The sequence below is a fragment of the Cervus elaphus genome, chromosome 30 (assembly GCF_910594005.1).
Source record: "Cervus elaphus chromosome 30, mCerEla1.1, whole genome shotgun sequence".
Lineage (NCBI taxonomy): Eukaryota > Metazoa > Chordata > Mammalia > Artiodactyla > Cervidae > Cervus > Cervus elaphus.
In genome coordinates this window covers 15,053,268-15,067,468 of record NC_057844.1, presented here as the reverse complement: position 1 = coordinate 15,067,468, position 14,201 = coordinate 15,053,268, and the positions used below count along the sequence as shown (strand labels likewise).

At 43.6% G+C, this 14,201-nt stretch overlaps 1 long non-coding RNA gene across 1 annotated transcript in view; it reads left to right on the top strand.

Annotated features, from left to right (window-relative positions):
- Positions 1–13,376, top strand: part of LOC122686981 — a 30,915-nt gene extending 17,539 nt beyond the window's left edge. Inside the window, exons 3-4 of the long non-coding RNA XR_006338973.1 lie at positions 11,115–11,209; positions 13,022–13,376. This is a non-coding gene — a long non-coding RNA (uncharacterized LOC122686981). The remainder of the gene's footprint in view (positions 1–11,114; positions 11,210–13,021) is intronic.
- The last annotated feature ends 825 nt before the right edge of the window (positions 13,377–14,201 follow it).

The window sequence follows — 14,201 nt, the reverse complement described above, 5'->3', positions numbered from 1 at the left end:
AAGAGCATAATGGGATTGGAGAAGGGATTTGATGAGACACCATGTGCAAAGCTCATAGGACAGAGTCAGGGACTTAGGAGACTCAACAAAAGTTTATTTCCCCGATTTGATTAAGACTACTTGAATGCCATACTACATTTTTTTCTCCGCATTTCATTTCATTGGTGATGCCAGTGGTTAGCCTATCTCCACTCAGGAGACCGGGAAATCACTGATAAGACTTTTAAGTGAATTCTTGAAAAAGTCTTGAAAAGCTTTCTAAGAATGAGTGACATTCTGAGGAAGTTATTCAGATGGAAATTGACCTTGGCTTCAGCTCTCTTGATAGTGCTTCTCTTAAGGATCTTTAATGCATTACCTTCCCTAGAGTATCTGCATTTTAAGTGAGGGTTCCAAAAGATAATGCAGAGGAATTAGTATCCAATTGAATTTTAATCGATCTTGTAGTTTACTCACTTCAACCTGCCCTAGGAAATACCAGTCTTTCTGCAACATAGCCTAGCATGTCTACAGAATTCAACTCAGACTCTTCAAACAACCATGGCAAGTCCCACAAGGATTGCAAGGCTCAAATGAAAGGAACACCACTGTTGAGACTGATCAGAGCCTTGTGAAAATGTGACTGCTGTCTTGTTTCATTTTGTTTGTGGATGTAAGTATAAAAATTATTTTTTGTGGAAATAGATTTATCTTTAGGCATGTTTTGGACCTAGCTAGCACGGGAAGGATCCAAAATTAAGTAACTTCACAGAGATAGAAAGTGCTGAGATCTGCTGATCAGTTTTAGGATGTGTCGTATCTCTTAGAGCTAGCTCAGTGCTTTGAAAATGAAAGTGAAAGTTGCTCAGTCATGTCCCACTCTTTGGGACCCCATGGACTGTGTATAGTCCCTGGAATTCTCCAGGCCAGAATACTGGAGTGGGTAGCCTTCCCCTTCTCCCAGGGATCTTCCCAACCCAGGGATTGAACCCAGGTCTCCCACACTGCAGGCGGATTCTTTACCAGCTGAGCCACAAATGCTTTAGCATCATAAGAAATTATATCTCCTCTTTGTCTCTCTGAATGGTTACCAAGGGATTAGCCATTGTTTAAATGCACCTATATTATGAGCATCTGCCAGTTATAAACCCCAATATTATTTCCCGAGGACAATTTATCCTCCTGATTTTCAGGGTTATGTTATATTTGTATCATGGAGCCAGTGTTTTCCCTTCCTCAAAAGAGAGCATGTCTTATTTATCCCTGTATTTTGTGTACATGATGCTGAATATCTATTGACAAACACCATGGTCTTAGTGTAAATCAGAAAATGAAAGATGCCAAGATTCTCTCTTTACAGTGTAAATTAGCAACCCAATGGTTAACAATTTCCACTTCACAATTTACAAATTCCCCAGATCACAGATACCAACCATTATAGCACAGAATTTTTTCCATGAGGTTCAGTCAGATATCGTTTAAAACTCTAATTGACCCCCTAGGACCTTTATAATTCTATAAATAGAGGAGTAGACTCATTTATAAAGCAACTAATATGAATTCTGTCTGGAAGATTTATTGAAATAGTTTTTGAATTGCCTTTCCTTATTTCCTTATGGGGCAAATGGTAAAAGCATTCATATCATGGCTCCAAGCCACCGCCAATGTGGCATTCCCACTCCACCAATTATTCTAAACTCCTGTTTTGCTGTTTAATCATCATTATTTCTTAGATTACTTAGTTTTTGCTTCACTTTCATGCTAACACTCTGCATTGGTTGGTTTGAGTTATTTGTTGTTGTTTTTCTGTTTGTGCCTTTGTTTAGCAGGAGCATTTTCCATAAAATACAGAGGTTCTCTTGCTTCACAAAAGCTGCATGGATTAGACAATGAACCAAGGACCCTGAAGTTAGGCTGAGATGAGGATCCTGGGCCTTGGGTAGGTCTCACCCCAGGAACATGACTCACTCCTGCCAGTGACCCTCACCTCCGTGTGCAGAACTCAAAAGGGTAGCTCAGGAAAGTTCAAATGACTACGTTCTGTGGACCGTTGGAGTTACTTAGCTGTAGTTGAAACGGCACAATTCTCTAAACGCCAATGGTCTTATAATGATTTTTTTAATTTTAGTATAATTTGTGAATATACAGCTTGTTTGAGTCCAAATGAGAGGGAGCCTAAATGAGTGTGCCCCACTGTGAGTCAGGATTGGGCAGCTTGCTTTATGCTCGAGAGACATGACATCATTTAATTCTCACAGTAACTTCATGAAGTAATTGTATTGTTCCCGTCTTAAAAGAAACGAAAGCTCTGAGATTTAAATTTTACCAGCTTTATACAACTAATAATTGGCCAGGAAATAATTCAAAATGGGGTCTGTCTGACTGAAACCTTGATGCTCTGACCACGGCATCAGTGTCACCTGGGAGGCGGCTGAAAATGCAAAATCTCTGAGAAACTGCTACCAGTTTATAGACAATTATAGATGGAGGGCTGACAAATGTCAAAATGCCTGGGAAGGAAGGGAAAACTAAAAACTGAGGCAGAGAAGGATGGCAAAGATCAGCAAAGTTGAATTCACTACTTGATTAGGTCATTAAACTTTGAATCTATTTTTTTCTCTAGAACCTTATACCCTACCCTCAGATTGCTTTAGATTTCCTCTCAAACATTCTCCTCTGTAGTATTGCTAGTCTTTCAGATCCCAGTTAGTGAGGTGGCCCTATATGCTCATGGCCTATCCTAGGGGTCATTGTTAATTATTCTTTTTTTACTCTTCTGCACGTAACTTATCACAACTTCTTTTAGATTCGCCTCTGAAATAAATAGCAAAATCAGTCACACACCACCATCACCACCCTTGCCCCAAACATTGCATTTCTTTCCTGGGTGGTCTTATATCTCACCATCCTTCCCAATTCTCTTGAACATCAGCAAGTCATTCACTACACTTGCAAAGTAGAACTCAAAGTAATACTTTAAATTATCACTAATAATTCTTTACTGTATTTAGAATAAAGTTCAGACTCCATGATTCAGCAGCTTTTTCTACCAGCCAATTTTTTTGTTTATCACACTTGAGTTAATGCTGGCCTTTTTGGGAAACATATCAAATTCATTCTCCCCTTAGGGTCTTCATACATCTCTCTGTCTGGAAGGCTCTCCCCCAGATCTTTCCATGTCCTTTTTCATCATTCACATATCAGCTCAAATATCAGCTCCTTGGAGGAGTCGTACATGCCTACCTTAACTAGAGCAGCCCCTCCTGATCTGTGCTCATTCGTGTCTGATTATTTTGCAACCCCATGGACTTCAGCCCATCAGGCTCCTCTGTCCATAGGATTTTCTTTGACAAGAATACTGGAGCAGGTTGCCATTTCCTCCTCCAGGGGATCTTCCCAACCCAAGGATCGAACCTACATGCCCTGCATCTCCTGCATTGGCTTCTTCACCACTGAGCCACCTGGGAACCCCAGCCCCTCCTGATGTTTATTCCGTTACCCTGTTTCAGGTCTTTGTGATATCATGGACTATAGCATGCCAGGCTTCTCTGTCCTTCACTATCTCCAGGGGTTTGCTCAAATTCATAATCCATTGAGTCAATGATGCCATCCAGCCATCTCATCCTCTGAGTCAGAAACAACTTAGTGACTGAACAACAACAACCCTGTTTTGTTTTTTCCATAGCCCTGCTGCAAGTTAGGTTTCTCTGGAACCAGAAACTGAGGAGTAGTTTGCACGGAGGAAGTTTATTATTGGTTGTCTTGATCAACACCCGAGGAAGGGAAGGAAGACAAAGATAAAAGCAGTACACAAAGGGAGATATTGTGCTACAACTACAGTCTTAACAAAAACCTCAACAAACCCCACAGCTGAGTTCTGAAGCTGCAAAGTATAGAGATAAACTGTTTCAGCAAGAGGCAACAAGTCTGACATCCTCAGGTCAACCTGTTCCTGGATGCCAGTGGCTCTCTTCAGTTCACAATATTCCAAAGGAAGTCAACAGCCAAAGCTATCCATTTGCAGCACTCCCAGCAGCTTGGGGAATATGCTTCTTGGTACTGAACGAGGATCTAGGCTGCACTTCACAGAGTTCACAAGCCCACCCTTTGAATACTCTTCTTCATAGACATTCTGGAAGCAGTTTTGTTAAGATTAAGATGCTGGTGTATCCTTTCTCAAGTAAAACTTACTGAGGTTTGGCGGCATTAGGTACAGCCTCAGCTGAGCAGCCAGTCTTGGAGTCACAAGGGAAACTCACTGTCTGCTCCTCCATCATCCATTCTATATTCTCCTCAACCTCACCTAGTACCTCTGCAGGGCTGGGTGTCTCACCTGGCAAAAAGCCGCTAGCAGAGTCCGAGCTCCCAGTCACCATGTTCTTCTCTGACTAAGGTTTCTGAACTTGTCTATTACAGTTAAAATTGGGCAAAGTAGCACCAGTTCAATTCAGTTCAGTCACTCAGTCGTGTCCGACTCTTTGTGACCCCGTGAATCACAGCACGCCAGGCCTCCCTCTCCATCACCAACTCCCGGAGTTCACTCAGACTCATGCCCATCGAGTCGGTGATGCCATCCAGCCATCTCATCCTCTGTCGGCCCCTTCTCCTCCTGCCCCCAATCCCTCCCAGCATCAGGGTCTGCTCCAATGAGTCAACTCTTTGCATGAGGTGGCCAAAGTACTGGAGTTCCAGCTTCAGCATCTGTCCTTCCAATGAACACCCAGGACTGATTTCCTTTAGGATGGACTGGCTGGATCTCCTTGCAGTCCAGGGGACTCTCAAGAGTCTTCTCCAACACCACAGTTCAAGAGCATCGATTCTTTGGCATTCAGCTTTCTTCACAGTCCAACTCTCACACCCATACATGACCACTGGAAAAACCATAGCCTTGACCAGATGGACCTTTGTTGGCAAAGTAATGTCTCTGCTTTTTAATATGCTATCTAGGTTGGTCATAACTTTCCTTCCAAGGAGTAAGCGTCTTTTAATTTCATGGCTGCAGTCACCATCTGCAGTGATTTTGGAGCCCCAAAAGATAAAGTCTGACACTCTTTCCCCATCTATTTCCCATGAAGTGATGGGACCAGATGCCATGATCTTAGTTTTCTGAATGTTGAGCTTTAAGCCAACTTTTTCACTCTCCTCTTTCACTTTCATCAAGAGGCTTTTTAGTTCCTCTTCACTTTCTGCCATAAGGGTGGTGTCATCGGCATATCTGAGGTTATTGATATTTCTCCCGGCAGTCTTGATTCCAGCTTGTGCTTCTTCCAGCCCAACGTTTCTCATGATGTACTCTGCATATAAGTTAAATAAGCAGGGTGACAATATACAGCCTAGACATACTCCTTTTCCTATTTGGAACCAAGGGAACATTTCATGCAAAGATGAGTTCGATAAAGGACAGAAATGGTATGGACCTAACAGAAGCAGAAGATATTAAGAAGAGCTGGCAAGAATACACAGAAGAACTGAACAAAAAAGATCTTCATGACCCAGATAATCACGATGGTGTGATCACTCACCTAGAGCCAGACATCCTGGAATGTGAAGTCAAGTGGGCCTTAGAAAGCATCACTATGAACAAAGCTAGTAGAGGTGATGGAATTCCAGTTGAGCTATTTCAAATCCTGAAAGATGATGCTGTGAAAGTGCTGCACTCAATATGTCAGCAAATTTGGAAAACTCAGCAGTGGCCACAGGACTGGAAAAGGTCAGTTTTCATTCCAATCCCAAAGAAAGGCAATGCCAAAGAATGCTCAAACTGCCGCACAATTGCACTAATCTCACACGCTAGTAAAGTAATGCTCAAAATTCTCCAAGCCAGGCTTCAGCAATACGTGAACCGAGAACTTCCAGATGTTCAAGCTGGTTTTAGAAAAAGCAGAGGAACCAGAGATCAAATTACCAACATCCTCTGGATCATCGAAAAAGCAAGAGAGTTCCAGAAAAACATTTCTGCTTTATTGATTATGCCAAAGCCTTTGACTGTGTGGATCACAATAAACTGTGGAAAATTCTGAAAGAGATGGGAATACCAGAGCACCTGACCTGCCTCTTGAGAAACCTATATGCAGGTCAGGAAGCAACAGTTAGAACTGTACGTGGAACAACAGACAACTCCACGTTCAAGGTCAGGAGGGGCGGCCGTGAGGAGATACCCCTCGTTCAAGGTAAGGAGTAGCGGCTGTACTGTGCTGGAGCAGCCGTAAAGAGATACCCCACGTCCGAGGTAAGAGAAACCCAAGTAAGACGGTAGATATTGCGAACCGACACACTAAAACTGTAATCACAGAAAACTAGCCAGTCTGATCACAGGACCACAGCCTTGTCTAACTCAATGAAACTAAGCCATGCTGTGTGGGGCCACCCAAGACAGATGGGTCATGGTGGAGAGGTGGAGAGGTCTGACAGAATGTGGTCCACTGGAGAAGGGAATGGCAAACCACTTCAGCATTCTTGCCTTGAGAACCCCATGAACAGTATGAAAAAGCAAAATGATAGGATACTGAAAGAGGAACTCCCCAGGTCGGTAGGTGCCCAATATGCTACTGGAGATCAGTGGAGAAATAACTCCAGAAAGAATGAAGGGATGGAGCCAAAGCAAAAACAATACCCAGTTGTGGATGTGACTGGTGATAGAAGCAAGGTCCGATGCTGTAAAGAGCAATATTGCATAGGAACCTGGAATGTCAGGTTCATGAATCAAGGCAAATTGGAAGTGGTCAAACAGGAGATTTCAAGAGTGAATGTCGACGTTCTAGGAATCAGCGAACTAAAATGGACTGAAATGGGTGAATTTAACTCAGATGACCATTATATCTACTACTATGGGCAGGAATCCCTTAGAAGAAATGGAGAAGCCATCATGGTCAACAAAAGAGTCCAAAATGCAGTACTTGGATGCAGTCTCAAAAATGACAGAATGATCTCTGTTTGTTTCCAAGGCAAACCATTCAATATCACAGTAATCCAAGCCTATGCCCCAACCCATAACGCTGAAGAAGCTAAAGTTGAACGGTTCTATGAAGACCTACAAGACCTTTTAGAACTAACACCCAAAAAAGATGTCCTTTTCATTATAGGGGACTGGAATGCAAAAGTAGGAAGTCAAGAAACACCTGGAGTAACAGGCAAATGTGGCCTTGGAGTACAGAATGAAGCGGGGCAAAGGCTAATAGAGTTTTGCCAAGAGAACGCACTGGTCATAGCAAACACCCTCTTCCAACAACACAAGAGAAGACTCTACACATGGACATCACCAGATTGGTCAACACCAAAATCAGATTGATTATATTCTGTGCAGACAAAGATGGAGAAGCTCTATACAGTCAGTAAAAACAAGACCAGCAGCTGACTGTGGCTCAGATCATGAACTCCTTATTGCTAAATTCAGACTTAAATTGAAGAAAGTAGGGAAAACCACTAGACCATTCAGGTATGACCTAAATCAAATCCCTTATGACTATACAGTGGAAGTGAGAAACAGATTTAAGGGACTAGATCTGATAGGCAGAGAGCCTGATGAACTATGGACGGAGTTTCGTGACATTGTACAGGAGACAGGGATCAAGACTATCCCCAAGGAAAAGAAATGCAAAAAGGCAAAATGGTTGTCTGAGGAGGCCTTACAAATAGCTGTGAAAAGAAGAGAAGCAAAAAGCAATGGAGAAAGGGAATGATATTCCCATTTAAATGCAGAGTTCCAAAGAATAGCAAGGAGAGATAAAGCCTTCCTCAGTGATTAATGCAAAGAAATGGAGGAAAACAACAGAATGGGAAAGACTAGAGATCTCTTCGAGAAAATTCAAGATACCAAGGGAACATTTCATGCAAAGTAGCACCAAGAGGCACCTAAAAAATATGGGTGTCAAGTAGATTCTTCCCTGCCTGCATGTATGACAGTCTCCCAGTCTCCTCCTCATGCCAGGAGATATCCCCTTCTGGCCTGTTGGTCCCTTGGCACAAGGAACCCAGAGGGCCCAGCTGTCAACTATGGTTACAGGACTCAAGCCGTGCCCTCTGGTGGAAGGACCAGAGGGAATCAGGGCCATTAAACCTATAGAATCTAGACATGCAAGGAGAGGAAGAGAAATTCTCTAAGCAGGTAACCGGGGGTGATGGTAAGCAGGGCCAGTCTTGCCTCCACTCCTGATTCCCAGAATTCTGTATTCTGCCCGCTGAGGATGCCACACCGTATAACATTCATTAATACCAAGTAGACACTGCACCCTGGATAGGGACCTACACCTCTTTATGAGGTATGGTCTCAAACTGCTGCCTCAGCTGTGTTGTGAGTGTGGCGCTGCGGCGTGTGCAGAGCTCCTCTCTGCTGTTGTGAGTGTGGCGCTGCGGCGTGTGCGGAGCCGGGCTCTGCTGTTTTGTGACTGTGGCGTTGCAGGGTGTGCGGAGCCGGCCTCTGCTGTTGTGAGTGCGGCGTTGTGCTGTGTGCCGAGCCGGGCTCTGCTGGTGCAGTACATGGTAGGACCAGAGCATCTCACAGTCTTGTGCCCACTTCTGCATTTTGGTGCGTCCATGTCGCATTCACCTGTGGGAGCAAGTTGCTCCCAGCATCCCTGCAGTGAAGCCTGTGAGCACTTCCCCTGTATCTGGAGCCATGATAGTTTTAACACCTAGAAGACTCACCTTTGTGAGGTGAGAGTTGGGACTAAGTCGCTTTCAGGACACATTTCGGAGTCAGTTCTTCCTTTAGCCTGGGGCAGAGTTGTAAGTGTGAAGGGGCAACCCTTTCAGGACTACCACAAGCTTCAGAATATTATAGAGAAGCCAAAAAAAAAAGTCAGATTTTGATGACTGGAATTTCTGGATCAGTGTAGACCTCCAGGGCTAGGGTTCCAGATACCACAGGCTTATCCTATTAAAGTTTATGGAAGATTTTGGGCCTCCATTGATATTCATTCTGTTTTATTCCAATCTCAAATTACAAGTTAAAGAAAATAAAAGGAGAAATCGTATCCTTTAAACTCATTTATTAATTATGTGCATTTGCCAATTGGATGAAAAACAAGATGCCAACCTCTTGCCAAAAGCCAAGTGGAACTGAAGTTAAGTTATATACTTACCCAAAGAAAACTTCATATAAATATAGTTAATATTTTACATCTAGAACTATCTATCTATATGTGTGCTCAGTTGCTCAGTCATGTCTGACTCTTTGCTGCCATATGGACTGTAGCCCACCAGGCTCCTCTGTCCATGGAATTTTCCAGATAAGAATACTGGAATGGGTTGCCATTTCCTACTCCAGGGTATCTGCCTGACTCAGGGATCAAACCCACATCTCTTGTTTCTCTTGCACTGGCAGGGGATTCTTTACCACTGAACCAACAGGGAAGCCCATCTATCTGGATATCTGTGTACATTTATATGTACTGATATATAGAAGGACATATCAGATGTCACCTGATTTCCAGATAGTGAACCTTGCAATATTTCATTACAAATACACTCTTCAAAAGCATAATTTTTCACTTAATGACTAGGACCAATCTATCCAAAATACACTTTTGATAAGAATATGAGATATGTGGGAAAGACAAGGAAGAAAAATCTAGGAAAACCACTAATGCCAAAATCGAACTGAAAATGCAAGGACCTGCCAAGGTCATGCAAAGGGCGTGCTACGTGTACCTGGCCGCTGATTTGGTCAGCCAGGCTCCACGAAGCTGTCAGCTCAACTGCGAAGACCAGTATAGGATTTTCTCACCCACCCTTCTTTGTACTTTGGTTTCTGCATGAACCTAAGTAAATACATTCTTCCTCTGGAGGGGTGTGTCCACCTTCTGGTGTGGGTCTGGTTACTGGCTTCAGAGAGGAACCAGACTATTGAACTTGGCCACGAGAACCGCGGTTTAGGACGCCCGTGAGCCACAGTCCTGTTTGCACAGGGAGAGGAGCTGGCTGCAGGGATCAGGGAGCTGCTTCTGCTGCTGCATTTCAGTGAGCAGACTCAATCAACAGCATCGGGACATGGGAAGCCCCAGCAGGCTCCAGCCTCCTCTGGGATGAGGCCAGTTTGGGGACTTGAGCCTGACACAGAACTTTTACACCTAATATTAAAGACACCTAAGCAACAGCACATCCCCAGGAGGCTCTTTCTCTGAAGAGTCAGCGTCAAGGCTGTGTGGCCTTCTCTTTCCTGACCTATTGTCTAAGACCACACAGATAGAAAAGGCATCTTCTTTTGAAGAGAGTTAAGGAAACAATGCATAATAGTTGCTACTTAGCTCCGGGAGTTGGTGATGGACAGGGAAGCCTGGCGTGCTGCGGTTCATGGGGTCGCAAAGAGTCGGACAGGACTGAGCGACTGAACTGAGCTGAACTGAAACATCTTACTAACATAATTAGCAAACAAATGCAAGCAAAAGGTTACAAATTGAGTGAGTGAATTTAGAATTTCATTTTGTCCTTAGATTTCCCTTTCTCAAACCTTGAGAGCCAGAATAAATCAACTCCACAGGTGGGACAGGGGAGTTGAGTATAGTCACCAGGCGAGCAAGATTCAAGGATACTGGTGAGACCCCAGTGTGTTTCTGGTTTTATCCGGTTGTGCTTTGGTGGGAAAACATTTCACAGCAGTAACTCTGTCAATATTACTCCTCGTAGGGTGTCTCTGATTCCTCTCGACTTATTTCACTGACAAAAATCATGTTTTTAATCTGCTTTGCATCACTGAGCCAACTGAGAAAATAGTTCCTGTTCCTCGTCAATTATTGAAGCTCGTTGTCAGCAACTATAAACCCCGGAGGCAGATGTCAGCCCCAGAAGCTGAGAGAAGACAGCCCAATCTGTGGAGCCCAGTGGGGGAGGGGGGGAAAGGGAGAAAGAAAATCACTCTTGAATGGAAAATTGAAGAAACTCCTGTTTCAGTTTAGAATATGGGTGTGAGGGAGCTCTTCACAAACAACCCAAATCAAAACTGATGAAAAAGTCTTCTTGGATAAAGTTTTATGCTATTTCTCTTGTACTTCTTTCCTTAACATCTTACTTGGTTGGGATCAGAATCAATCAAAGTGATTTAAATGATAAGTTTCAGAGGTAAAGCTTGTGGGCACTTAACATAGATATTGATTCCAAAAAGTTAGTGTGTAAAATAAAACAAGTCTGTTTATCACCAGATGGAACTTAAATGAAGAACACCGAGTATTTTCCTGGGGTTCCTGTGAGTCCTGTTCTCCCTGTTGTCAGTTTTAATTCATGATCTAATCATTCAGTGAGTACCTGCTGAAGTCTCTCAGTAACTTCCCCTCTGTTCCTTTTAACACTTGGCCACACTGGGTCTCAGTCGCCGCGCAGGGGTCCCCGTTGCAGTGTGGGGGCTTCTCTCTCGTTGTGGTGCCGGTGGGCTTAGTTGTCCCAAGCCATGTGGGGTCTTAGTTCCCAGGCCAGGGGTCGAACTCATGTCCCCTGCATTGGAAGGCAGGTTCTTAACCACTGGACCACGAGGGACGTCCCTCTCTGCTCTGCTTGAAGCAACTACTCCTAAGAAAGAACAGAGGCCGTCAGGTGTCAAGGCCAGTCTGCTCAGTCTTGGGTAGGGAGGCACCTTCCCCTCTCCAAGTCCCAGGGGCCTGCATCTGTCTGACCCTAAGAGTGAATGCCCCCTTAAGTTTGACACCCTTGGCACCTCACTCGCCCACCCGAGTCTAAGCCCTGCCTCCATAAAGTTCACTTTGATGAATTTTATGATTCCAGAGACATCTTGGGTATAAAGATCTTGTCTCTACTCTGTCTCCTCATAGTGGAAAGCTAGTAAAAATGTAAACAGCTCGCCCTGACTCCAAGATTAATTGCACCCCGAAGCCCAGCTGTAGTGGCTGCTTCCAAAGGAGCTGCCCACACTGGGGGTAAGGAAGCGCCATCGCACCAAGGGAGGTCACGAGGGCACTTGCTGAATGCTGACACTGGACATTCTTGCTCAGTGTTGATCGCTTCTTTGGTTCCTGCCTTGTGCTTTGGCTCTGAGCTTTGCTAACTGTGACTTTTGGCTCTGGTTCCTTTTGGGCTTCTGCCCGCTGGCCTCCACGTTTTCTTAGTAGCAGACCTTGCGGCTCTGACCGTCAGCTGTGTCCTTGCTCTGGCGTGTTGCATTCATTCCCTTTAGGTCTCCTGCTCTCTTTTCTCCACAGTCCTGGGCTGAGGTCCTAAGGCCATGTCACAATCTTCAGTTGGGTCACTGACAGTGTGTCCTGGAAAGGAGAAAGGAGACCAGAAACATTTGTTTTCTATTATTCTTCATGAAAAAACAGACTTAAAAAAAATAGATTCTGCCCTTCTTTACTACATAGGTGTTATAAAGATTAACATCCGTGGAGCCTGTGTGGATTAATGTAAAAAGCAGCCATGTAGAAGATTGCCAAGCTATTGCCTTGGCAACATCCCCACGTTAGGAACAGACCTAAAACACAAGCTGTCATTATAAAATAAGGAGGCTGTTTTTTTCCCCTACCAAATGCATCAAACTGTTTACTTCTAGGTAACTCTTGTCCCTTTCAAATTAGTCATTATGGGGAAATGATCACTTATTTCAGCAATTAATGCCCACTCAAAAATTTTTTTTTGCTCAACTCTCGGTATTTCCTTTAAGGACAGAGGCTTTTTTTCTTTCCCCCAAATCTCCTTAGTGGTAAAGTGTCTTTATTTTAACAAGGTTGTCCTGAATTTAAAACAACCAAATCTGGAAGGAAAGTCAGCCATTAGTCAGGGAAATATTGGAGAGAGACAGATACACAGAGAGAAATTGATTGATTCCACCTGAAACTAAAAAGAAAAAAAGACTTGACTCTACAGTAGTGAGGTGGATGTGTGTGTCTGCAGGCATGCATGTGGCGGGTGGAATGATTGTGTATAGGAAAGTCATAGAGAATAGCCCTGGTATTTCAATTTGTTGGTAGTGACTTTACGTCCCACTGAACAAAGAATGCAAATCTAACAGGCCATGCATGCTACAGCTTCCATCCCTGTCAGGACAATTTCTCAGCTTCAGTCTTGATTAGAAGCATAATTTTTTTTTTTTTTTAAACAGACGATGCTGTCAGCTGGAAGGAAAAAGTCCCACAGGGCACATCATGGGAATATCTCTCCACCCAGGGTTCACATAGCTTTGTCACCATATCTGATCTCTGCTGCCACAGATAACCAGCCAACAGAACTGAACGTGCAGACTTGGGAAGGCTTTCAATTGAATTTTTGAGAAAAAGGTTACTATACAGACTGGTCAGCTCCTTTTGTGCCGCTACCACTATTCTCTTGGTCCAGTATTCCTTCCCTCAGGCCTTTCTGTGCCTTTATAAAGATCAGCAATTATTTTCAGCTCCAAGCAGGATGCTGCCATGCAGGGGCTCCCCAGAGGCAATAAGTCTGGGAGAGAAGGTGGCTGATTTACAGATCAACAGCTACCTGGTAGATACTGTGGGATACCTTGCTGTCAACACCAAAGGATTGAAGAGCATAGCTTTATGAGCCATAAAAAAAAAATCTGTAAGAAAAAAAAAAAAAAGAATCAAAATCTTTTCTCCTCCTCTTGAAAAATCAAGTGGTTTCTTTCTTTCTCTTTGGTAGTTAATGCCATTTTTAGATGCGTATGAAAAAGACAGAAACATTCTTGCTTTGTGAATTCTGGTATTTTAACTCATACTGTGTGTAATCTAGCCAACATTAACAATAGACTGAACTCCCTGTGTTTGCAATATTTCCTGGAACCCCAGGGGGGTCTGCCTGTCAGATGCTACTGAGGACCACTTAAGGCTAAGTCAGTACATAGGTGCTCAGCCCCATGTGCCTGCTATTGACTCTCAGCTGTACTGTTCACCTCCTCACCCTGTAATTGGCATTTCTCCCTTCCCAACCGGCCAGTACTATCAACTTGCCACATTTCAGGAACTGAAATGCCAGAGTATCCTGAGGTCCCATGTTCAGGGTTTTCTTTTTTTTTTTTTTTTCCCCTATTTTTATCCCTCTAGTAGATACTACATTATTTTAGAATGGATTAGCTGAATCTGTTTTGTCCTGTCACCTAAATTCAATGCAGCTTGACAGTTACTTATGGAATCCTTGCTAAGGACAGATACAAAAGCTACAGAGGGTAAATGAAAATTGAAGACATCATTCACTATCTAATTGGGTAGATGTTCAAGCACAAAAAAGCAATGTGTTAATAACACAAGGTAGAACGAGATAGGTGTCTTAGGAGGCATGAAACATTG